This window comes from Rhinopithecus roxellana, chromosome 13 (assembly GCF_007565055.1).
Source record: "Rhinopithecus roxellana isolate Shanxi Qingling chromosome 13, ASM756505v1, whole genome shotgun sequence".
Taxonomy (NCBI): Eukaryota; Metazoa; Chordata; class Mammalia; order Primates; family Cercopithecidae; genus Rhinopithecus; species Rhinopithecus roxellana.
In genome coordinates, this window is record NC_044561.1 from 15,489,956 (window position 1) to 15,516,386 (window position 26,431).

Sequence of the window (26,431 nt, forward strand, 5' to 3'; positions counted from 1 at the left end):
CCAGCGAGCTGAAGAAGCACTGGGGCGGAGTCTCGCCGGGGGGGCGGAGCCTGTGCGGGGGCGAACTCTCGGTCCGCGCGGCTGCGGAGCTTGCCATTGGTCGGCCGCTCGGTCACGGGGTCGGAGGCGGGCGCCGAGAGGGCGCCGGCCCCGCCCCCGCTCGGAACCCAGCCCCGGCTCGCGGTCCCCCCCCGGCTGCACAGACATGACACAGACACACAGTCACTGCAGCTGCTAAGCGAGTCCGGCGCTCTGGGCACGCGGAGGCGGCGGGGCCAGTCCGAAGCCCCGACCCCATCGCCCGCCCCTGTCGGCCCCCGCGCGGCAGCCCCCTCCTGGCCGGGGGCGGGAGGCGGGGATCGCGCGCCGGCTCCGGCCAGCGGCGCCCGGCTGCCCGTGCCGGCTGCAGCGGCCGCCCAGCTCCGAGCGCCGGGCGCTCCGGGAAGCCGGTGCATCTCGGAGGCGGCGGCGGCCGAGGCCGGCGAGCGCTCCCGGCGGCGGGGGCCGCCCGCCTCGGCTCCCCGTACCCACCGCGCCGCGATCCGCTCGCCGCGCCTCCGCTCCCGTGACCTTCCCGCGGCGCCTCCCCTAGCCCCGCGCCCCCGGCCCCGCGCCCCAGGCCGGGGCGAGGCCCTCTCCGGCGCCTCCTTCCCGCGGAGCCGCGGGCGGGCGGCGCAGGCCCTGGGGGAGAGCGCGCCGCGGCCGGCTGCAGCGCCCCCTCCACGCGCCGCCGCGCTCGGCGCCCGGCCCGGCCGGTCTGTTCCTGCCCCGCCGCCGCGCTGGAGCCCGGGCGCCTGAAGCTGGGGGCGCGGCCGCGCTCGGCTCGCCGGGCCGTTCGCGGGCAGGCCCTGCCCTGAAGGGACGAATCGGCTGGGAGCGCGGGAGGTGGAGTCGGCCCCGGCGGCCGCTCCCTGGACCCAACCCGAGGCAGACCCAGGCCCCTGCCCATGCGGGGCGTCCCTGGCTCGGAAGAGTCTCCTGGGCCGGGAGCAGCTCCAGGCAGCGGCCCCGGAGGAAGAGGAAGAAGGGACAGGGCTCAGCTTGGGCGACCTGGACCCTCGCCGCGGCATTTGGAGCCGGGGGCAGTCCCGAACTCTGTGATTGGCACCGCCGTTCCGAGTAGGGCAGCGCCTGCCGGGACCCTGATCCGGACCCCGTGCACCTCGTAGGCGGCGTCGCCGCCGCGCCACCCCGTTCTTCCGCGTCTCCCTCTGCCTGGCGGCGGTCACGGCTAAGGTAAGAGCCCCGGAGCGCGAGAGTCGCCGCGGGGCGCCGTGGTGTGCAGCGCCGGACAAGTTCTCCGAACCTGTCGCTGGTACCCCCTGTACTCTGGATGCCGGTGGGAGGAGACCGGGCACACCCTCTGCTGCCCTGGCCGGGAGCCCTGGAGAGGCTGGAGGTGGAAGCCCCCAGTCTCCGACGTCCCGAGGACCCCCTCAGGGCCTGCTCCACTTCTGGGCACACAGGCTGCTGGCAGGGAGCGAGCCAGGAGGAGTTTCTGGTTTACACCAGGAGTGCATGTGACCGATACCCGCACCCCGGGCCTCACTTGTTAGCGGTGAGCACCTGTGGTTTGCGGAGCCTGCCGTGTTTGGAGAGGGCCCTCTTGGGCGGTACGCAACTACCTTTCCTGGTGTGATGCTGTGAATAACTTTTCTTGTTTCTTCTTGCAGACAGTCCGGGGCAATTTGGGGGCGAGCAGCCACAGCTTGCGAGTCCCTCTTTAGGACAGAGTGGTTGGTTGGCATTGCTATCTGTAGGGGGGGAACCCAGCCAGCATGTCCTTCCTATTAGGCAAAGCTGCTTGTGAGGAGTGATCAGTGTACAGCTATCCAGACATTCTTGTAAATGTCACTGCTTTTGAAGTTTTGGAGTGAGGACTCCAAAGTTTGTGTATCCTCAAGTTACTTAGTTCATTGCCTTATCCTCTTTTAAATGTTCTTCTTAAGGAACCTCAGTTGTACAAGCCTGACCTTGCCTGTTTGAAATTTATTAAACCTATGAGCTTCCCCCAGAACAATCTGATTTTAAGTGGGTCACTTCGGAGGGAACAGATTGTCTCTTGCACACTGAATCCATCCCTTGGGTGACCCTGTTTAATGGGGATGGATTTTTTTTTTTTGTCCCTATGCATGTACCTCGGTTGAGCAGGTTGCTGCTGAATTCAGAATCCGTGAATTTTGTCACTCAGTCCATTAAAATGATCTCCTGAGGGAGCAAAATAGCAGCTTACATTTTCCGTGAATGTCACTGGAAGTTTTACAGGGTCTTATGTAAGTGCCCAGAAAGAAAGAGAGAGAGAGAGAGAGGAGGGAGTAGGGGGAGATCAGGCTCCTGCTTCCTTCAAGGGAAGGAAGGGAGGGGGTGGCAGGTGGGGGCGTCCACCTCCCTGACATACAGATGGCTTTTCTCTCTGACACAGGTGTGGAAACCTGAAGTGCTTACCAGTCCGTGGAGGCAGTCACCTCAGGTTAATTTTTCTCCTCACCTTTCCTCTCTTCCCAACTCAGGAGTCAGCTTCGATAGACTTAAGATAAGGAAAGCTTCTAAATTAAGAAAGGAACAAGTGGTGGTGGTTTATTTTCCCATCTCTCACAAATGGGTGACATGAATGAATTACTCACCGGCACACTTGGTCCTCACTAGGGATCAAAATAAAAGAAATAAAAACGCCGGCTTTAAGATTTCGCACATCTCTTAGTGTACCTTTATTGTTCAAGAGTACTTTACTTTAGTGAAAATTGCTTGTGGAGAATGCATTTATCGAGCCTGTCCCTGTTAATTCCATACCAGGAAGAAAACTCACTCGAACAGAGAGGCAAAAGTCACCAAGATTTAGAGGTTAGTGGGTTTTCGAGAGTGGCGAAGAAAGGAATCAAACCCCCCTAGCAGGACAGAGAGGGTTTTAAAGGGAAGATGGCATTGCTGTGGAGTGAGCAGTAGCTGCTGACAAGTGTGGGCCCTCCTGCTTCACCTAATGAAGTGTGCTGGGGTGTGGATTAACTTTTTGATGTGAGCTAATGCAGATACCTTTGGTTTTTAAACCATACCTGGAAGGGCCTTAGAAATGAAATGAAAGGGTTTTTTTCATCTCAGCATAGGTCTCGGAAGTGCTTCCATCTCTTGGGAAGGTTGTGAAGGTTTCCTTTGTTTCTGGGTTCCTGAGGTGCGCTTTAAAGTTGATGCACAGTGCAGGGAGGGTGCGTCCTGTAATGTCGCCATCCTTCAGCCACCTACAGTAGCAGGACACTAGGGGGGACTAGTTATCTTTTCCACCATTGAAGAAGAAAACACCAGGGCCCGTGTTACTGTGGTTTATCTTGAGGGCTCATGAGCCTATATGGTTTATGTTGAGGGTTCGTGAGACTGTCGTTTAATCTTGAGGATTCGTGAGACAAACTTTTTGGTATCCAGTACATGCTTGCACTAATGAGTGGATTCTGAGTGCCTAACGGATGGGCCTGCTCACATCTAAATTGTCATTTGGACAACTTAGAACCAGTTAACTGCAAAATGTTATGTGACATTCTGAAAAGACTCAGTTACCATCTCTAAGTATTTAAGGACTGTACAAAGGCTCTATCCTTTGAATATTAGACCATCCTAACTTTCAGTTCCCTAACAGTTTGTAATCAACACTTCTGTTTGGTTTTTGACGGCCTGTTTCCTGCAGTCATCATAAAATCACCTGGCTTCAAAATGTCTCTGCAGTGGACTCCATCAAACTTCAAATTCCCTTTAAAAATACATTCTTTATACTTAGAGATGTTTTGACTGCGTAGCTGCACTTCCATCTCAGATGCTCTCTGCACTTTTAATAGTATGAAATCATTAGTGTCTACGGGCCTTCCAGCAGAATTGGAAGATAATTCTGCTTCCCTGAAGAGCACTGACTGCTCCATTGCCTAGATTTACCCAAGTAGCTAAGTCTTATCAAAGCTGATTCCAGAGGTTGAGGGAGACAGGAAAGATGCAAGGTAGAGGCCAAGAAGAGCCTGCTCAGTTTAGAATACTGTCACAAAAACAGGTAGATATCACCAAGATGTTGGTCATACTGGATTCCTAAAGGCCCAGTTCAGCATGGAGAGTTAGACTCTTGTTTGAAACCCGTGAACCCACCTGAGTTATTACTTCTCCCTGAACCCTGGGGTCTGGTAGACTCCATTTGTGACCCTTTACCCATATGTGTAATGCATATTTAGGTGGTTGAAGGGGAGCTATTGTTGTGGTCTAGGAAAAATGATCAGTAGAAAGCTTTATTTCTAACATTAGGGCTTTATAGATTGATTCTCTTGGGCGCAGTGCAGCCAAGGGGTAAGAGATTGGAACAGGAAAATACCATTGCATTTGCCATTGAGCACCAATGATTGAAAACCGATCCTGTGGAGGATATATGCTGTCATCCTAAGACATGAATGGGGTCTTATGAATTTGATGGAAGCCAGGTGGCAGAAGTAGAGGCAGGAGGCTGGCCTTCCTTATGGTCCGTGAACAAGATGAAGGTGTCTTTTTGGCTAGAGATTCTCAGAAAGGAGGAGCATCCTGAATTGGGGGTGGGGGATATAAGACCCAAAACGCTGAGGGCTCCAGGCACCCTGCCACTGACAAACCTTGGGGATACAGCCACCTTGCAAAATCTGCTTAGTGTTGGTGAGGCTGCTCTACCTGGAGTATTTACCATTGAGAGGTGTTCAGCATTTCTCTGTCACATTGGCGTGTGGAGAGTAGCAGACAGCAGCCAGTGAAGTTAAGGCTTCATTAAATGTATTTTATAAGACTTTTCATCTTTTCGTTTAACAGATAATAATAGACCATTTACCCTGTGGCAGGTGCCATGCTCTGTGTGGAGGTTATAGAGGTTCTACGTTTAGCTTCTAGTCTTTTATGGGAGGCAGACATTCAGCTATTTTTTGTTTGTTTGTTTCTTTGTTTTTTCTTTTTTTTTGAGATGGAGTCTTTCTCTGTCAGACAGACTAGAGTGCATGATCTTGGCTCACTGCAACCTCTGCCTCCTGGGTTCAGGCGATTCTCCTGCCTCAGCCTCCCGAGTAGCTGGGATTACAGGTGCCCGCCACCGTGCCCAGCTAATTTTTGTATTTTTAGTAGAGACGGGGTTTCACCATTTTGGCTAGGCTGGTCTCGAACTCCTGACCTCGTGATCCACCTGCTTTGGCCTCCCAGAGTGCTGGGATTACAGGCATGAGCCACCATACCCGGCCCAGACATTCAACTATTATTACCCAATAAGTACTATCCTGCAAACTTGTTCAAGAGATGAGTTTGAACTTCCCAGGGGAGTAGGAAGGAAAGGAATCGCAGGCAGACAGAACAGCATGGAAACCCTAAAGTTATCTATTGTGGTGTGTATGGAGAATAGTCATAGTATGGCTAGAAGGTGAGATGTGCCCAAAGGGAAATGCAGTTTTAGAAGAGAAATAATTTAATAGGATTCCATGCTGAGGACCGTGCCCCAGCTTCTTGCTCTGTGTATTCAAATAGTGGCAAGAATGGTTGCGAGATAAAATCTGAGAATGTTAATTGGTTATTCCTCATTGTTATTACAAACAAAGTTTCCTTTTTTGTCCATTATCATTCCACATATAGCATTTTGTCTGTGCTTTAAAAAACTATTAGCAATGCAGATAAAGAAAGTGTCCCTTGTCAACCCTAAGTCTGCCCTCTTGTGTACATGAATTACACTTGGCACTTTCATTATGTCATTATGCAGCAGTGGGAAAAATGACAGTGTTACCTGACAAATGATATAGTATGAAAAAAACACACTTAGGTGAGAACAAATTCCATTGTGTCAGATTTGCTCTGGGTAGAGTTACGGTTGTGTTTTAACACCTGAACAAGATTCTTGTATTATAATCATTTCAGTTCTAGTCTAAACTTTCTTTGCTGTTAGAAAAGAAACAGTTTTGAATATTTGGAATGGGAGCTAGGTGCACGTGTCTGCATGTGTGTGTTTCTTGAAATGAGGAAACTAAGGTGAGGAAGAACAAGCAACAATGTAACCGCCTGAAGGATGTTAGAGAGCTTGGAAAATCACAGTTGTAACAGCCATCTCCAGGGCCAGGTATATTTAGTGTATTTTTTAGAAACAGCAAGCAGGACAATGGGGATAAAAGTTAGAAGCCTCTCTCTGTCCCTCTGTGTGTGTGTGTGTGTCTGTATGTCTGTTTGTGTGTTTACGATTGTATGTTTATCTTGTCTCTATCATCCATCCCTATGTTGATTGGGAGACAGGGTGCTTTAATCAAGCCTGGGGGATCTGAAGTTTAGTCTTGCATCATCCTGTGCTGACTTGCTGTGTGACCTTAGAATAAATATTTCTTGATATCTCTGGGGTTCAGGCGCTGTCTCTATACATTAGCGTGTTATTGACCTTTTAAGTAGGAATTTAGAGGCCCAGGGAGGGAAAGGGTTTGCCTCAGTCAGTTAGCTTAGCGTCTACACTTACCACTCTTTAGATTTTCTAGTTTTTTCCCTCTGAAAGGGAAAGAAAGAGGCCTGATCAGTTCAAAGGTGCACTATTCCTTGAAATGTAAAGCACTACAAATACATAAGGCTGAAGAAAAGAGTCACAAAGTCTGTGATTGGTCATAGCCATTTTCATAAAGTAGCAGCCAGACTTGCTTGCTAACTTCTTACCTATGATGGAAGCCCGTTAGTTCTGAAATGTTACACTGTTCCTTGACCACTGTGTGAGAATTAAGTGCTTTGTGATTAAAAACAACAGCAACAATGCTGAATATTGTGATTATTTCATAATTAAGCAAATAAAAGCGGAGTTGACCTCTCTGGATTTTGCAAAGCCCTAACTGTAACTTGGAAAGGGAAACCCATTCATTTGGCCTGAATGGGAGATTACCTTGTAGGGGAGCTGTTGGGTGAATACCAAGGGTCTTTCGAAGAAAAATAGAGTAGAAGAGCAATTGGGTAGATACATAAGTCAGGAAAATTGCAGAGTGACTTAGTTTGATGCCTCCAAATGTGTGAGTTGCTAGAAAGAGGGCTCCTCACTATGGCTAATCTCCTGGGGGTAGAAGGCATTGCTTATTGGAGAGAGGAGATCTGAAGTAAGTACGGTGTAAATAAAAGGTTTGTTACATTCTTATTTGGAAGTTGAAGCCAGTGGATAGGAGAAGTGGGCATATAAAATGGGATCTTAAAACCAAATAATTTGAGATAAGTTAATTGCAGTACAAAAAGATTTTTACCTTACTAAAGGGATTCATAGGGAGTCTCTTTTTAATAGCTATCAAATTATTTGATGAACACAATCATGAGAGACCCTTTTGGGAGCCTCACCTGTTGTGTAAAACCAAGGACTTTTCAGCTGGGCACAGTAGCTCTTGCCTGTAATCCCAGCGCTTTGGGAAGCTGAGGTGGGCAGATCACGAGGTCAAGAGATCGGGACCATCCTGGCCAACATGCTGAAACCCCATCTCTACTAAAAATACAAAAAAAATTGGCTGAGCGTGGCGTTGCATGCCTATAGTGCCAGCTACAAAGGAGGCTGAGGCAGGAGAATCACTTGAACCTGGGAGGCAGAGGTTGCAGTGAGTCGAGATTGCGCCGCTGCACTCCAGCCTGGCGACAGAGTGAGATTCTGTCTCAAAAAAAAAAAAAAAAAAAAAAATTCAAAGCAAAACAAACAATAAAACAAAAACGAAACCAAGGACTTTTCAAACATAAACTAGAATGTTTTAACAAATAACCGACTAGGAGCCTAGTATTCAACTGTATTGCAGAAAGCAGTACAGTGGTTATGTAAACTGTCGTAACTGCTAACCTAACACATGGAGTTACATCGCTTACTTACTTTTGGCAGATTACTTATTTAACTACTGTTCTTCCTGGAGATAACAGTATTCACCTACCTACCTTCATAAGTTCCTTAACCACCCGCACATTCTACCTCTAAGAATATATCAAGAACAGAAGTGGTTTAAAAAGTAAATTAGGTAAGAGTTTCCAGGATTCTGAGTTTTTATAATTGCAGAAACATAGAATTCATTTTGTTCTGCTTGAGTATACAGGAGAGGTGGTGTGTATGAGACATTAAAAGATATCAAAATCAGGCTGGGCACGGTGGCTCACGCCTGTAATCCCAGCACTTTGGGAGGCCAAGGTGGGCGGATCACCTGAGGTCAGGAGTTCGAGACCAGCCTGGCCAACATGGTGAAACCCTGTCTCTACTAAAAATACAAAAAATTAGCCGGGCATGGTGGTGCATGCCAGTAATCCCAGCTACTTGGGAGGCTGAGGCAGGAGAGTCACTTGAACCCCAGAGGCAGAGGTTACAGTGAGCCGAGATCACGGCCATTGTACTCCAGCCTGGAAACAGAGTGAGACTTCGTCTCAAAAAAAAAAAAAAAAAAAAAAAAAAAAAAATCAAAATCATGCTTATCTGCTGGTTCTTCCTTCACTGTAACGGAAATATCTAGGGCTTTTTTTCCCCCCATTGTTGTTGTTCCTTTATCTCTTATGAAGGTTTCCAAAAAAGAATTTGCTCTAGAAATGGAATAAAATGTAAGATGTTTAAGGCTTCAGAGGTAATTTTGGGCAACCTGGAGTTGCAGGTAATCACAGGCTAGGGCTGGAATTGAAAATGCAGCCTCACCCATAATTTGAGCCTCTTTTGTCACATTATGGGGCTGTGCCTTGGACAGGCAGCAGACGCAGATGGAGATGGAACCCTGACTACTGAGAGAGCTTTGCTCTTAACATAGTCCTTTTCTGAATTACCAAGGCCAATTGGGAAGAAAGGACTTGCGAATCTTTCCAGCTCTCTGTGGTAGCCATAGAAATTAGGAGGATTTACGGCAGAACATGGGCATCTAGGGATTTCTTTCTTCCGATTTTTTGTTTTTTTTTTTTTTAATTCAGAAGGGAATCTTGGGCTCTTGAATGTTATTCTGTGGTTAGGGATTGCTGCGTCTGCCTTGGATGCATTAAATGCATACTTGTTATTACTGAGTAAGGTGAACCTTGCTGCGGCTAACTAGAAGCCATCCCCTCCCCTTTTGTTTTTAGAACAGTTGGCGTAGATCCTTCATGTGCCAACACTGTTTGTTTAATAGCCTCCTTGACTGATGTCAGCTCTTACCTGGGAATGGCATTTTGTGGTTGTTTTAGAAGCCAAGGGAGGCACAGAGGCAAGCTGATAGGCTGGTGAGGCTTTTCCTTTCTTCAAGAGTGGCGCTGGTGCTTAGTAGGTCTGCAGTTAGTAAGTAGTCGTGTCCACACTGAATGATTTTGTTTTGCCAATGAATGGTCATGTTTTCGGTACTGGGGTGGAGGTGATGGGGGAGGGAGAGGTGGGTGAGTAACAGTAGACTTAAATGGTGATGAGATAGACTTAAACTCCTCAAGGCATCTCCCAGCAGCTTTTATTTTAGAAATGTGAAGGATATTTCAGATCAGCAGAATGAATTCTCTGAAGGATCATTGTTGTGGTACAAACATTGATGGCTTTGTAAAAAGGCAAGGAGAGTACAATACCAAAATGCGTGCTTTCCTTCCTTCCGAGTTTGTAGGGATTTTAACTTATCTGGAATGAGAAGAATGGACATGCTGTCAAGCTTGTTCACATTTACACGCCAAGTTGCCTTGACAATGCCTGGGAAGACATTTTCAATATGAGAAACTTTAGGATGGTTGTTGTCCAGCATGGATGATGATGATTATGAAATGACTTAGATGTAGACAGGCGCTCCCATGTCAGGAGGACGATGAAGTGAACTTGGGAGAATGGAGGGAGGGACTCAGTACTTGGTCCCCAGCAGGAAGAACTCTCCTCAGCCATATTGGTGTCTTTACCCCTTTCCCAATATGACTCCATCCCTGCTGGGTTTCTCAGTTACACGAGTGCTCTCTGATGCCTACCTTCTGTAAGGTAGAGCTGCTCTGTTGAGAGACTACCAAGGCTGGAAGAGACCTTGGAGCCCCACTAGACCAACACCTTCATTTTACATCTGTGGAAACTAAGGCCAGACCTAAGGGAGGTCAAGATGATTATTCAGAGGAGAGGTAGAACCAGAACCCAGGCTCCCTGGTCCTCAGCCCTCCCTTCTCTGCAGCATGCTCTGCTTCCGTCTGATCTGCACCCAAAGCACCTTCTTCAGGTGTTTCTTTTGTGCCGGGCACTCTCTCATTTGATCATTTTTGTTATTTTATTCTTACAGCAATCTTGGGAGGGGGATGTGCTCACTCACCCACTTCACAGATATGGAAACTGACACTTGTGCACGGCCCACAGCCATGAAGAAGGAGCCAGGACTCAACTCTCAGCTGTTCAGACTACTCAGTTTGTTGTTCCAGGACTGACCTTGCCCCTGGCTCCCCTGCCTCTCTGGCCTCGCTATATTTCCTAGGACTCCTCTCCAGGTTTTCTCTGTTCCCAGCCTACTAGCCTACTCGCCTAAAAATGCCCCTTGTTTTCCCACTTGAGTGGCCTTGTTATGCTGCTTTGTTTTTGCTGGATCGAAGCCCCCATCCTCTCTCTTGTCTCTGTCTGGCTGAAATCTTTCCTGACTGTAGGGTCTGTGGCACTCTGTCTCTTTGTGGCGTTTCCTTCACTTGCTCAGCCAACGTTGATCAAGCTCCTACTGTGTGCAGGTCCTGACTTGACAGCAGAACACAGAGGTGCAGAGTCACTCATCATCCTTTCAGGAGCCTCGTCTTGGTGAGGGAGGAAGCGTCTCATAAGGGGATGAGTGAAATTCAGAGGGCCCAGAGGACAGTGTATTAGGTAGCATTTTCCTTGAAGAGGTCAAGATGAGAATATTTGATTTGGGTCTTAGTGATTAGGAGATGGGAGGATCGAGTAGGAAAAGGCATCACCAAACACCAACCAAATCAAGGGCTGTGCTTGGCCATCTTCGGCTTGGCATTGTCAATATCTACATACTTTAATTCTTATTCCTTCACTTAGATGTTAGAGGCTGTGACTAGGTGACACCCATCCTTGTATCTGTGAAAGCACCTTGCTAAGCTCTTAGTACTTACTACTCCTCCACTAAACATTTGTTAAATTCAGAGCCTCCTGTCCTTGCCCTCAGGGACATAGTTGGAGAGCTTGGAAAAAATGTGTCATAAGGTAAGCAACAATAGAAGATTAAATGAACAGTTCTGAGCAACCATAGAAAGGATGTAGCAGTGCACTGAATGGATGTGTGCATTGTGGAGGCTGAACACGGATGGGAAGTCAGAGGTGGGAGCTTCCTTTAGCTTCCCAAACTGAAAGGAGGGGTGGGACTTGAGTTGGGTCTTTGGATACAAGACAGGTACGATCTGAATGGAAGGATTAAGGGAGGGTAGTTTGGCAAGTACAAATACATTTTTCGGGTTGGAGAGGAAGCCACCTTGGGTTTCTGTTAGCGAGGCATTGCAGATGAAGTTGGTGAGTTAGTTAGGGCCTGTGGGCTTTGGGAAGGCAGGGTGACTTTTCATCAGGAGGATGTGGTGTGCTCAAGGCCCTTGGTTTGGAAGGTGCACCTGCATCGTGCCGGGGACAGATTGAAGTGGGGAGAGATAGAGGCTGGGAGACCACTGGACAGGATTTTGTACCAGTTCATATATGAAGTTCTAAGGGCCGCTGGGCTGGAACTGTTATAGGAGGACAGAAGCCCAGGGAAGCTTGTGGAGTTTTCTCTGTTGAATCACTGACTCACACACCTTTGCTTGGTATGGAAGTCTGAGACGGCTTTCATTGCCCCCTGTAATATGGCCTTGTTGGAATAAAGTCCACTTGTGACACAAGCAGCAAGTCTTAAAATAGCACTTTCTCCTTTGGCTTGGCTTGGGGTAGGGCTTTGGTGAAAATACACTTTTTGGGGCCTCTCTTATTGGGGATATGTTTAAATGGGCTCAGGGTTATAGAACAACCTTTTTCCTAGCCTTGGATGACACCCAGTAAGGGGCATAATAGAGAAAATTCTTTTCCTCATGAGTGGCTCCTAAAGCAGCTGCACAGAGCTGAGAGTGAAATGCTTGGAGCTCTGACATCTGGGTTCTGGATTCACCTTAAAAGGGAAGCCAGTTTCTTTGCTTCCTGTGATGGCTAGTGTTTCTCTGCCTGAGGAGGAGCTGGCTTTGAGATTACGGTTCACACTTTCCAGCATTGTGGGGTAAGCCATTCTGGATGACAGAATTTCTCAAATAGGATAATCTAATCCCTTACAGACAGCAAGTCTTTATTTTTAATCTAAGGAACGAGGGATTTTCTAGAATGTTCTGTGTGCTTGCCCTCGCTGGCTCACCGTCAGCCCCTGGAAAACATCAGCTCTCTTATTGGGACACACAAAGCTTGTTATGAACCAGGCCTACCTTTCTCTGCAATCTCATCCCCCACCCCTGGCCACCCCCATTTCATGCATCACCAATCTGTAACTTAATCGTTTTCTTCTTTACTGATTATTTCCCCCCTAGACCTGTCAAGCTGTGCACATACCCCTCCTGCCCGGTAAGCTCTCTCCTCCTTTATCTGCCCGGGACACTTGTTTTTTTCCTTCAGAACCCGGCTCAGGTAGTCCTGCCTCTTAAGCTTTTCCTCATACTGAGCATTGAACTGCATCTGCACCTCGGTCTGACTTCTGCGGCTGCACTTTCTGTGCAATAACCTGACTGTTTTGCTAGAGAGCGGGAGCCTTTCAGTAAAACTGCATCTCAGGGGATCTTCTAGGTTTTACGGTATGCCTGGAACATGCAGTCAATACAATAAATAGTTGTTGTTGTCGTTTGAGATTTCATTGACTCAGGCATAATGTAACCCTTTCTGGCTAAACCTTGAGTATCATACTGTGCTGCAGGGGTAGATGGGTTGATGTGAATTAGCCTCTCAAAGTATTCCAGAAGCTGAAGAATCCCTTCCCCCCTCACCAATGACCAGAATGGCTATTGGGCCTTCCTGGGGTGCACTGATGCCTTCAGGAAATCTGGTGGTGCTGGTGAGGGAGAGTGCATCTTAGTAATCACTCCAGACCTAGAAATGTCTTCACACAGGTCAGGCTTGGTGGCTCACACCTGTAATCCCAGAACTTTGGGGGGCCGAGGCAGGTGGATCACAAGGTCAGGAGATGGAGACCATCCTGGCTAATGTGGTGAAACCCCATCTCTACTAAAAATACAAAAAAAAATTAGCCGGGCGTGGTGGTGGGTGCCTGTAGTCCCAGCTACTTGGGAGGCTGAGGCAGGAGAATGGTGTGAACCAGGGAGGCGGAGCTTGCAGTGAGCCAAGATCACACCACTGCACTCCAGCCTGGGCGACAGAGCGGGACTCCGTCTCAAAAAAAAAGAAAAAAGAAATGTCTTCACATAAGCTCTCAAGGGCTGAGTATTGAAGTGGAGGATTAGCAGGTAGGAGGACTTGAAGAACCTTGTACCTTTTATGTTTAATAGCATTCCCCATTCTTTAAAGAGCCAGATGCAGAATGGCAGTCATAATTGATGGAGAAATTATCAGACAGTGATGGAGAGTGGCTAGGGAGGATTGGATAAATTTGTACTGGAGCTTAGCAGCGGTGCCTAAAGACTCTTCTCCACATAACCACATGTTTATGTTAGAATATTTAGTATTGCCTCTAGTATTTGTGAGGTCCATTTGGGTTTTTATGGCACTGCCCTTGTAAGCCAGGCGTGAGCGCTACATGAATAGGTTTGCTTAGCAAATCACAGAGGAGTGACAGAGGAGCCCTGGGCATATCAGAGGGTTTGTGTGATCCAGGCACTAGCAAAACTTTATGAACTTGCACTTGGCATGCGGTGTTGGTTATATGGTTCAGGAAGCCCTGCTGCTTCTCCAGTAGTGGTCTGATTTAATCCATAGCAAGGGATGCTTTCTCTGGGTCTTAGCTTCTGCCATTTTCCTTTTTCCTCTGCTTGGAATTATCCATAACTCCTTTGGAAATACAGCATTTTTGAGCTCATTAAATTTGTTAATGTGTGTGTTATGTTGAGAAAGCACTCAGTTATTTAGAGTTGCTTCATTTCCTTTCCCTTCATCTCTGCCTTCCCCACTTTGTGGTAATTGTGCTTGGTTCAACCAGAAAACCAAAAGCTCCTGGGGATGAGGAAGAGGCCATAGTCTTTCTTTTCTTAGCCCTATCCAGAGATCTCAGAAAATTTGCAGAGGCCGTGAAAGTAAAAGCAAAAGCCTGCCCCCTAATCACCTGAGGCAATTTTTCAGGAGTTTTCTGTCCACCTTACACTTTTCTCTCAGGAAATTTGGGCTCTGACAATTAAGAGAGATGGGAGCCAATGAATGGGATAGGAAAGGCCCTTTCCTTAGCAATTTGTTAGAAACAGTACTGAGGCGTGCTTCCTTTTGACAGCTTTCTAAGCGGAGTAGTTTCATTTTACAGCTAAGGAAACTGAGGCTTGGAGAGGTTATTTGCTCAAGTAACAAAGTACAGAGACTGGAAATGAATTTTGTTTTCAGAATATTTGCTTTTAATCTCTGTTCTATAATCCAACAACCCAGGTATCCTGATAGTAGAAATATACATACCCCTGGGAAATCCATGAAGACTTTTCATGGAATATGCAGATGTGGGTAGTTCTAAGAAAATCAATTTTCACATCTCCAGCCTCACATAGGTGCCCTTCCCTGAAATTGATCGACCTGAGACTATCCCTGTCTGTTCCACGGTTCTCCCAATCCACCTTTCATGGTTATCCTCCCTCATTTTATTTATTTTTATTTTTATTAATTTTTGAGACAAAAGTCTCGCTCTGTCACCCAGGCTGGAGTGCAGTGGCGCAATCTCGGCTCACTGCAATCTCCACCTCCCAGGTTTAAGCCATTCTTCTGTCTCAGCCTCCCGAGTAGCTGGAACTACAGGCGCCCACCACCACGTCTGGATAATTTTTGTATTTTTAATAGAGATGGGGTTTCACCTTGTTGGTCTGGCTGGTCTCAAACTCCTGACCTCAGTTGATACACCCTCCTCGGCCTCCCAAAGTGCTGAGAATACAGGTATGAGCCACTGCGCCTGGCCCTATCCTCCCTCATTTTGTAAAGGCGCAGCTCTTAGCCAGAAGTAGTCTTATTCTGGCATGTTGCTCTGGGTATGAAAACCTCAAGGGCCACCTAACAAAGGAACTATTTGAAAGTAGTATGTTGAGGTCCTTCTAATCACAGCACTGCCACATGGTTGTCCCTTTCCCTTTTGTCTTCACCCTGTTGGAACTTGGTGCCAGAAACAGGGCATTTAAACCCCTTTCTCATGTGAAAGAATGATATAATATTTTCAGTTCTTAAAAAATAACTTGCTGTTGGATTTTGAAAATGAATGATGGATATCAGATTGCTAGATTCCATTTAAAACTGTGATGTGAAAGTTTTATTTTAAAATGTTAATGTTTACAATATGCTGAAAATTGTATCCTTAGAAATTATGTAGTTTAGGATGAAAACTTTATGTCAGACTAAAAATAGGCACAGCAGTACACGTTTTTCAAATTTCAGAATTCAAGGGCCCAGGCATGGTGGCTCATGCCTGTTATCTCAGCACACTGAGGGGCCAAGGTGGGAGGATTGCTTGAGCCTAAGAGTTCGAGACCAGCCGTGGCAACATAGCAAAACCCCATCTGTTAAAAAAAAAAAAAAAAAAAAAAAAAAATTAGCTGGGCATCATGGTGCGTGCCTGTGGTCCCATCTACTCGGGAGACTGGGAGGTGGATTCCTTGAGCCCAGAAAGTTGAGGGTGCAGTGAGCCGTGGTCATGCCATTGCACTCCAGCCTGGGTGACACAAGATGCTATCTCAAAAAAAAAAAAAAAAAAAAAGAAAATTAAAAAAAAAAAAGCTTAAATACTTATACCTCTGTACTATTCTGTCTCAGATACTAAAGTTTGGAGTGGGTAATTTTTAGGTTGTTTTCTGCTGTAGACCCTTATACACCTGAATATTTCTTTCCATAGAATTTAAAGGACATCAGTATTTCTTTTTTCTTTTTTTTTCTTTTTTTTTTTGAGACGGAGTCTCGCTCTGTCGCCCAGGCTGGAGTGCAGTGGCCGGATCTCAGCTCACTGCAAGCTCTGCCTCCCGGGTTTACGCCATTCTCCTGCCTCAGCCTCCCGAGTAGCTGGGACTACAGGCGCCCGCCACCTCGCCCGGCTAGTTTTTTGTATTTTTTAGTAGAGACGGGGTTTCACCGGGTTAGCCAGGATGGTCTCGATCTCCTGACCTCGTGATCCGCCCTGTCTCGGCCTCCCAAAGTGCTGGGATTACAGGCTTGAGCCACCGCGCCCGGCCGACATCAGTATTTCTTAAAGCTCATACATTGCCCTCCTGATAAAGCACACTTGAAATTCTGTGGGGTTTCAGGATAATATAAACATCCTTTAAATGTTGATGAAACTTTTACACATGTAGCTAGTCATGTGATCGTGTATGCCAGAGTACCTCAGGGGCTCACTGAGGACTGTTTCAGGTACGAATTCTAGAAACGGAACTCATTGTGATGTTAAAAAACCATTCCACTTTATCTGCTTAAGTAACTGAAAACCCGAGGGCAGTGTCAGGTAGGGCTGGATCTAAGTCCTTGAACAGCATCACTGACTCTGCTTCCCCACGCCTGGCTCTGCCTTCTGTGTTGGCTGGGTTCTCAGGCAGCCTGTCACCACGGGATGCCGGGAGCCCTGGGTGCACGTTTGACCCACCTCACCATCGCAACTGAGGAAAAGCATCTTTTCTCCAGTATATCTGGCAAAAGTCCTGGTTGTGGCTGGGTGCGGTGGCTGATACCTGTTATCCCAGCACTTTGGGAGACTGAGACGGGTGGACCACGAGGTCAGGAGATCAAGACCGGCCTGGCCAACATGGTGAAACCGCATCTCTACTAAAAATACAAAAATTAGCCGAGCATGGTGGCACACGCCTGTAATCCCAGCTACTCGGGAGGCTGAGGCAGGAGAATCACTTGAACTAGGAAGTCAGAGGTTGCAGTGAGCCCAGCCTGGTAACAGACTGAGACTAAAAGCCCATGTTGTAATCTGGTTGGAAGAACCTCCACCACATCCCTGGAGCTAGTAGGAGGAAAGGGGTCAGTCCTATTTGAATTGTTGGAAGAGTAGGGAAGGAGTGGTTCTAGGAGAGAAGCTGGGTAGACAAAATGCCCCAAAATATTCAGTAGGACGATTAATCTGAAGATCTAGAAGTCACGCAAAAGAGACCACAGGTTTCTATAAAACCTTTTGACTGTCCTGTGTGCACTTCCCCTACCAGTGCCAGTCAACACTTTCCCTGCTAGGATACTCATCTGCCCATTAACACAATGGCGTCAGTGCTACCTTCTGTTCCCTGCATTGGTCATTTCAAGAGTTTTTTTATTTTGTTTTGTTTTGAGATGATGTCTCCCTCTGTCGCCAGACTAGAGTGCAGTGGTGCGATCTTGGTTCACTGCAACCTCCGCCTCCCGGGTTCAAGTGATCCTTCTGCCTCAGCCTCCCAAGTAGCTGGGATTACAGGTGCCTGCCACCACGCCCAGCTAATTTTTGTATTTTCAGTAGAGACAAGGTTTCACCATGTTGCCAGGCTGATCTCATTCTCTTGACCTCGTGATCTGCCTGCCTCACCTCCCAAAGTGCTGGGATGACAGGCGTGAGCCACTGGGCCCGGCCAATTTCAAGACTTTTAAGGACACAGTGAAGAATCCCTGACAGTGTGTTTTGCCATTTTTTTTTAAACCGTTATGTGATTGTATTTATTTTTTTAAAAAATTCAGAATGGTGAAATTCCATCTATTTTAGTTTGCCAGGGTGGCCGTAACAAAGTACCATAGACTGTGGCGCTTAAACAATATTAATGTATTTTCTCACTGTCCTGGAGGCTTGAAGTCTGAGGTCAGGGTGTTGGCAAAAGCCTCGCCCCTTGGCTTATATGTGGCTGTCTTTTCCTGCTGTTTTCATATGATCTTCCCTCTGCATGTATCTGTGCTCTAATCTCTTCCTGTTATTAGGACATCAGTCATAGGCCCACCCTAATGACCTCATTTTAACTTAATTACCTTTGTATTTTTTGAGATGAAGTTTCGCTCTTGTTGCCCAGGCTGGAGTGCAGTGGCTCGATCTCGGCTCAGTGCAACCTTCGCCTCCCGGGTTCAAGCAGTTCTCCTCCCTCAGCCTCCAGAGTAGCTGGGATTACAGTAAGGCACCCGCCACTGTGCCCAGCTAATTTTTGTAGTTTTACTAGAGACAAGGTTTCACCACGTTAGCCAGGCTGATCTTGAACTTCTGACCTTAGGTGATCCACCAACCTTGGCCTTCCAAAGTGCTGGGATTACAGACATAAGCCATTGCGCCCAGCCTTAATCACCTTTTTAAAGACCCTGTGTCTAAATATGGTCCCATTTTGAGGTTCTGGGGGTTAGAACTTCAACATACGAAGTTGGGGGAGGGGATGGAATTCAGCCTATAACATCATCTGTTGTTTTAACACTGTGAATGAGTTGTATTTTGAAAAACAGTGTACATATCTTGTTTGAAACACAAATTAGTAATAGATTCACCTAGGCGGTGCAGACTGTTTCAGGGATGGTTCAGTTTGATGTAGAGTTTATCATTTGGGTAGTGCTTTCTCTTTAATAAGAGTAGAGAGAAGACAAAACGTACAGATGAGAACTGGTTATGGGTTTGTGAAAAAGGCTTGGGGTTGGATAGTGAGAACCCAGACCTTCACCTCCCTAGGCTCAGTGCTGCCATGTGGGAATTGTAGCATTGTCTTTGCAGATGACGGCTTCTCTGAGATACTCTGAGGGTGGACTTGGGTTGTAAAATGAGTTTTATGACTTTCTGGGGAATGGGATGGGTGGCTGCCCTGAGGCACAACTCTGTCTTTGAGACCAACAGCTCATGTTATTCTTTCCACTGGAGCAGTGGATTGTCCAAGAGCTCTGCTGGGCATGCCAGCACTCCTGTGTGTGAGAGAGTCTTGTCATCTTGTTTTTTTGTGTGTCTTAGGGACGAAAGTTGTCACGTGTGGGGTTTTATGAGTCCATTTGGCCCAAGTGGTAAAAGTGCCACTGTTGTGTTGGAATGATTTCTGTTCATTCTCAGAGCTAATCTTTAAGGTTCTGCCTGTTCATTGTTCCACTTTGTCAAGAAGTTGTCATTGTTCTCGCTCTTGCACTAATTACTGTTTTAATGTGGCTTGTATGTTCATTGTCTGGTCTGTCTCTGTGTAGAATGAAACATCACAGCCGAAGAGATGTGGGGAGTAGGTAGCAGCTTTCAGATTGTAGTCTTTTCACATCAGAACCCAGAAATCCCCTTCCCAAATTTTGCTTGCCTGCAAACCAGAAATTTCAGTGCAATTTTAGAAAGCCATTTGCTATACGATGTGGTTAAAGTATGCATATGTTCGGGTCGAGGGCCTGAATCAGTCATCCATGTATCATCACCCCTTTATCTGCCAATGTAGATTGTGTTAACTGATGGGAAGATTGTCTTTTCAACATTTTAATTTAACTTTTTATAGAGATGGTGTCTCACTCTGTTGCCCAGGCTGGAGTGCAGTGGTGTGATCCTAGCTCTCTGCAGCCTTGAGCTCCTGGGCTTCAGCGATTCTCCCACCTCAGCCTCTCCAGTAGCTAGGACTTGCAGGCATGTGCCACCTCACCCGGCTAATTGGGGGATTGTCTTTATGGAAAACATTTCACAGTCTCTGAGAGAGTAGGACATAGGATCAAGAAGTTTTGGCAGAACATGGTGTATTGTTATTTCCATGCTAGTATTTCCTGGCTCCCCTTGGGTAAGGCGCTTACTTTCTTTGCATTCATTTCCTATGGCAACCATAACAATGTACCACATGCTGAATGACTTAAAACAACAGACATTAATTGTCTCACAGTTCTGAAGGCCAGAAGTCCAAAGCCAAGGTGTCTGGAGGAGTCATCAGCAGGACCACACTCCCTCTCCAGTGGCTCTTGGTGAGAACCCTTCCTTGCCTTTTCTAGCTTCTGGTGATGGCTGGCAATCCCTGGTGATCCTTGGCTGGTAGACACATCCCTCCAGTCACGTGTCTATTTTCTCCTTGTGTGTCTTCATGTTGTCTTCCCTCTGTATATGTCTGTGTGTGCAAACAACCCCCCCACTTTTTTCTGAGACGGAGTTTTGCTCGTGTCACCCAGGCTGGAGTACAATGGCACAACCTCAGCTCATTGCAACCTCCGCCTCCTGGATTCAAGCGATTCTCCTGTGTCAGCCTCCTGAGTAGCTGGGATTACAGGCATGCGCCACCATGCCTGGCTAATTCTTGTATTTTTAAGTAGAGACGGGGTTTTGCCATGTTGGGCAGGCTGGTCATGAACTCCTCACCTCAGATGATCTGCCTGCCTCGGCCTCCCAAAGTGCTGGGATTACAGGCGTGAGCCACCACACCCGACCAACTTCCCTTTTTATAAGGACAGCAGTCATATTGGATTAAGGCCCACCTAATGATCTCATTTTAACTTGATTATCTCTATAAGGGCCCTATTTCCAATGAAGGTCACATTTTAGGTACCAGGGTTTAGGACCTCCTCATGTCTTTTGGGGGATTATTTCAACCCTTATTACCCTCTGAGCTTCATTTTCTTTCTCCTCTGTAAAACATGGTCTGTCATCTGTTCTCACCTTTCATGGAAGGATCAAACCCAAGTTCATGAGAAAGCAATCTAGAAATCATATCCCCTGGGTGATGGCCGGATGCCCATTGGACATTAGAGGCTCTTCATTCCAAGCACGTGACATCTAGTGAGTGTTTGGGTCTGACACATGACGTGGTCTGTGAGAATTTTCAGTTGTAAGTGTTTGGGAAGTAAGAATGTTGGACCTGAGCTGTGTGTTCGGTGGAAGCGTAGAGTGAGCTGAGGCTGGGCTTGCAAGGAGAGCACCCCCAGGAGCTGAGCTGCATCTTCCTAGATGTTAGGACTGCTGAGTTCCTCTTCGTCCTGACTTGCTGGCCAGTGACTGTTGCCCTGTGGTACAATTTGAGTGTAAATCCTGAGATAGCTGTTCCAACTCTTGAATCTTTCATGGAGAGCGTGGGAATGTATTCTGGTTTTATTGGTTTGTTTTCATGAGCTGTATTTTGCTATTCAGAAGAGGTTCACTTGGGGCAGAGGCTAAGAATGTTTTCAGACTGTGTTTCTCTTTTGTTTCTTCCTAATAACTTGCAATGGTTAGGGAAAAAAGCTACAAAACAAATACACCAAAAACAACCCTCAGAACCCACACACTGACATTGAAAGGATTTGTGCTTTTTACTTGCATTTACTTACAGCATCGTACAGATTGCTGTCTGAATATATACATCTGGATGTATTCTTTGAAAGGCCCAAAGCACTGCAGAAGTCTCACTTCTGTGTTAAATAGATTTTCATGTTATTCCCATCAGTTGCCTCAGAGTTTCTGAGGGCTGCTGGTCATCGATGTCACTTTGCGCAGATTCATTCCTTCATTTGCTGATTCAGTGAACACACAGTTGCTGACCCTCTGTTATATGCCAAGCACTGTGCTGGGCACAGTGAGGGGGCGGGTGAGGAGGAGAACAAGACAAAGTCCCAGTCCCTGCTTGCATGGAACTGTCATTCTGTGCGGCTTAGTTCATTGTGAGATTAGGTCGACCCCTGGCTGTCATGCTTCCAGGCAAAGCTATCCCTTTTGTCACTTGCCACCTGCAGCTCTGGGCTAAAAACTACCATATGTATAACTCCTCTTGGTAGGTATTGGTTCGTTACATCAAATTTTGCAAAGCCTGATGCATCGTTTGGTTAGAAGGAATTGTCTTTATTCCACTCCCAAGAGTCCGCTCAACAGGCTTTGATGATCCATTAAACCCAGTTCCATTTTTGACACGGGAGAGCCTGTAACTTTTTTGCCTGTTTTGATTTTGAGTCGTTTATAGGGTATTTTGAGAGTTAGGCAGCATCAGGTGGGTTTGATGTCAGTGCCTCTCAGGTGGGCGATGAAGTTCTGTGATCAATTTTGTTATATGGCCGCCTTGTACAGTGTCACACTGGAAACTTACATTTCATGGTGAGATTGAGATGTGGTGATTGAAATGGCAATTCCTGAAAGGACTACTGATGTCTCCATACTGCAGGGAGGAGTCCACAGCCATCTTGCTGAAGAGCAGAGGGGGTTTGTGGTCCTGTTCACTTCTGACAGGGAGCAGCATAAATAGCACATCCTGTCTTTACATGCCTGCCCTTACATTCACTTCCTGATGGATACAGTTGTGTGAGGACTTGTTTATAATGAATGGTCCTGGAAAACAACATCTCAGGGAATGAGGAGGCAGGAGGGAACATTTCTGCAAGGATAGGAGAAGGAACTAGTAGAAGATATCTTGGAGAATTGGATAATGGATTGTTTTTATCTTAAGAAGAATCTTTTTTTTTGAAATGGGGTTTTGCTCTTGTTGCCTAGGCTGGAGTGCAGTGGCACAATCTTGGCTCACCGCAGCCTCCACCTCCCAAGTTCAAGCGATTCTCCTGCCTCAGTCTTCCGAGTAGCTGGGATTACAGGCGTGCGCCACCACACCTGGCTGATTTTATATTTTTAGTAGAGACAGGGTTTCCCCGTGTTGGCCAGGGTGGTCTTGAACTCCTGACCTCAGGTGATCCACCTGCCTCAGCCTCCCAAAGTACCGGGATTACAGACGTGAGCCACCACACTTAGCCAGTCTTAAGAAGAATCTTGTAATGATCTTGTGGAAGGAAAGGAGTGTTACCTGGTGTAAAGTGCTTCACACTACCTCTGCATCTCAGAGAAATGCAGAACTTTTGGGCTCTCAAGAGGGATGTGGACGAATGGGATGCCTTATTTTGTGGATGGGGGCACTTGGGCCCAGATCAAGGGAATCGTGTACGGTCACACCAACTTAATGATAAAATCCAGGCCACCTGACCTGCGACCTTTTATTTTCTCCCTCAAGCCCAGGCTGTCTTCCTCATCATTCACTAGCTCTTTTAAGCCTGACTCAAGCTTTCTTGGGGCGTGTGGGCCCCCAAAGAAACTGCATAGTCCTCTTGGTAATTGTTGGGTACCTTTCAGATGGCTACAGCTGCGACCACGTGTATGCTGAAAGGAGTGACAGGACTGGGTCTCCTGTTTTTTAAATAGGATCTCATTGCAACAATTATTGAATGTATCTTTTAAAGATGAATATAAAACAGCTACCCTCCCAAGCAAATCATAAAACAAATTATGCCCTTGCCACCCAGAACTACAGAGAAACAGCAGGCTTTTCGTGGCACAGAGAGTAATGGCTGCAATATTAAAACAATGATGGGAAAACCAGGATCCAATAGCTGAAAGCAGGGAGGAAAACAGCCTCGTAATCCCCCAGGGATAATGGGTCTCACCGACAGGTCCCTGTGATTTATTGTGCTTAATGTACTTATTTTTATTTGTCCCCTTCAACACGGAGCTTTGTCACTGAAGAGATTTGATAATGGCCTGTTTGCAGTCACTTAGACTCCCGTAATAAAGCGCCACATTTTGGCTGTCTGTGGATTCCGCTGGCTTCATTGGCATTCCCCCTCCGATTTCACCTTCACTGGCTGAGCTGGGATAGATCTAGATAAGGGCTGCCTCCCTTGAGTATTCCCGTCATGCTGCCCTGTCCTGACTTCTGCCTGATAGCCAGACTTAACCCGGTGGCTCTCCAGGCCCAGCCTGCCTCCTGCTCTCATTTTGTGCTACTTTGGGACCGCAGACCCCTTATTCTGCCTGAAATAATAATAGATCCCTGGGACTTTATCTTCCTAGACCACCAATGAGAGTTTACTGCTTGCGGCTTTTTGGGTGAGCAAAAATAAAAGCGGAGGAGTGGGTATGTGGGGTTTTGCAAAAGAATGGGCTTGATTTAAAGGCTATAGTGCCTTCTGAATGTGGTAGCCAGCTGCTTTGCAAAGAAGGGTGTGTGGGATTCAACAGTTGTGAGTGAGTCAACCTGAGGCTTTCATTTCAGCTTCTTCCTGGGCTTTGAGGGAAGGGAGGTAGAAGCTCTCCAGGGAGCTCCACAAAGGAGGCGTGACTGGCCCTCCTTCCTGCAAAACTGTCTCTGATTTGCTAACGTTGGGGTGAAGAAATCCAGGAAGTGAGAGACAGGGGCGATAACCGGAAAAGCAGCTTCAACTCTTTTCCAGGGCAGCACGTGTGTTTCCTCTCTTTGAGGACCTCTCTCTGATATCCCACCATCAGGTCTGGTCAGCGGGGAAGGTGCTGTGCTGGGTTGCATCTGACACTTGGCCCTTCTAGCACAGCTGGGAGAGAGCATTGCTTTCATTCTGAATACTGAGAGAGAACAAGTGGGTATCTAATTACAGAAAACTCAAACAGTGTAACTGAAAAAGACTCCTTTAAAATGCAGGAGCAGCAGCGAAAGTCAAGCCCACCAGGGGTGGGAGCTGGGAGCGGAAGGGGTCAGCGTCGCTAGGCCTCAGTAGATGGAGTGCTGCGGACACTGTGAAGTTTGCACGTTCTAGCAAGATGATGGCATCATTGAGGGAGAGATGGTGCTAACAATTAGGACGTTGCTCTCAGTCACCCGGGCACCCTTTACTTTCCTATGCCTCTATCAAAAGTTTTAACAGGCTCCCAAGCCACTGGACCCCAGTACACGGTACACTTTGGCCTCAGATGTGCCCCTGGTACCGTAAGATCCAGCAGTTCTGCTGCTGAGTATATACCCAAAAGAGTTGAAGGCACAGTTCTAAAGAGATACTTGCATACCCACGTTCATAGCAGTGTCATTCACAATAGCCAAAATGTGGATACCACCCAAGTGTTCATCAACGGAAAGGCTAAACACTATGTGGTATAGACATACAATGGAATATTATTCAGCCTTAAAAAGGAAGGAAATCCTGTCACATGCGACAACATGGATGAGCTTTGAGGACATGATGTTGAGTTAAATGAATCAGTCATTAAAAAGATAAATATGTATCATTCCACTTATGTAAAGTCCCTACAGTAGTCAAATTTGTAGAAACAGAAAGTAAAATGGTGATTTCCAGGGACTAGGGGAGGGAGAGAATTGGGAGTGACCTTTTAAGGCAGACAGAGTTTCAGTTTGGGAAGATGAAACAGTTCTGGAGGTGGGTGTTGGTAATGGTTACACAAAAATATGAATGTGATTCTACCGAACCGTTCCCTTAAAAATGGGTAAAATTATTAGTTTTATGTGAAGTGTATTTTACTACAGTGAAATAAGGTGTCTTTGGCAGGCAGACTCTAAGTTGGCCTTCATGATCCTCACCTCCTGATGTGCTCTTGTGTATTCCCTTTCACTTGGGTGTGCAAGGGACTTGTGACTTGCTTCTAACAAGACCGTAGCAGAGGCGAAGGATGTCACTTCTGTGATTACGTTTCCTTATATAAGACCCCATCTTTGTAGCAGACTTGCCGTGAAGGATTTCCTTCTTGGCTTGATGAAGTTGGCATGTTGGGGGAGCCCACGTGGCAAGGAACTGTGGGTGGCTTTGAGGAGCAGAGGGTGACCCCTGCCGACAGCCAGCAAGAAGGCAAGGACCTCAGGTACAGGGAGATGAATTCTGCCAGCACAGGAGGGAGGTTGCAGGTGGATTTGGCCCCAGAGCCCCCTGGGGACACCTTGGCTGTAGCCTTATGAGATTCTTGAACCACAGACACAGCTAAGCCATGCTCAGGCTCACACTGAGCTATAGGAACTGTGAAATAATGAATATGTGCTGTTTTGAGTCATCAACTTTGTGACAGTTTGTTACACAGCAATAGATAACTAATATGTAGCCTCCCAGGAGACCTGCCTGAGTCCATTCCATCCTAGTTTTCCGCTCTGGTCACCTCAGGTCTCCCATCTCCTTCTCTTGTCCTCTGTGAGTGGGCAGATGGCCTGCTTTTCTGTTTTCTGTTTATGCTCAAATGCATTCATAGTTAGAGCCAATTCGTCCTCCCTGTGCCTTCCTGCTCTCTCTGGTTTCTGGTTTGTGTGTCCCATCCAGAGACTGAGGTTGCCAATTCTGCCCACCTCTGTACGGGTGTGCTCTCTTTCCCATCCCCCACAGCATCGCCACTTGCCTCTCCAGTATAAGGTTCATGACACAAAATACAGGTGATCGGTGATCAGATTTTGTAGGGTGACTCTAATTTCAAATATTCTGCCCCATTTGTTATCCCCATAAACCATTAAACAGTCCCAGATACTCCACTTTGGTATATAAGCTCTTCCTGGACTGGCTCCCATATAACAAATTGAGAAGCACCGCTGCCATTTTTTGAGCACCTCCTGAATATCAGACGTTTGATTCATGATTCTCATTGTGTTATCCCAACAGCCTGATGAAGTGGCTGTCATGGTGCTTGACTTACAGAGGAGCACACTAAGACCAAATGAGGTTCATTTCCTTGTACGAGGTCACACACATGGGACTTGCTTCTAGTTCTCTAGG

The 26,431-nt window shown here is 47.0% G+C and overlaps 1 protein-coding gene across 2 annotated transcripts in view; it reads left to right on the forward strand.

Moving 5' to 3' along the window:
• Positions 1 to 252: 252 nt before the first annotated feature.
• LARGE1 (LARGE xylosyl- and glucuronyltransferase 1) overlaps positions 253 to 26,431 on the forward strand; it is a 634,203-nt gene continuing 608,024 nt past the window's right edge. The window contains exon 1 of one of the 2 annotated variants that reach the window (XM_010371404.2): positions 253 to 1,236. The gene's annotated coding sequence lies outside the window, so the exon portion shown is untranslated. The remainder of the gene's footprint in view (positions 1,237 to 26,431) is intronic. The other variant, XM_030915190.1, reaches the window with a different exon arrangement.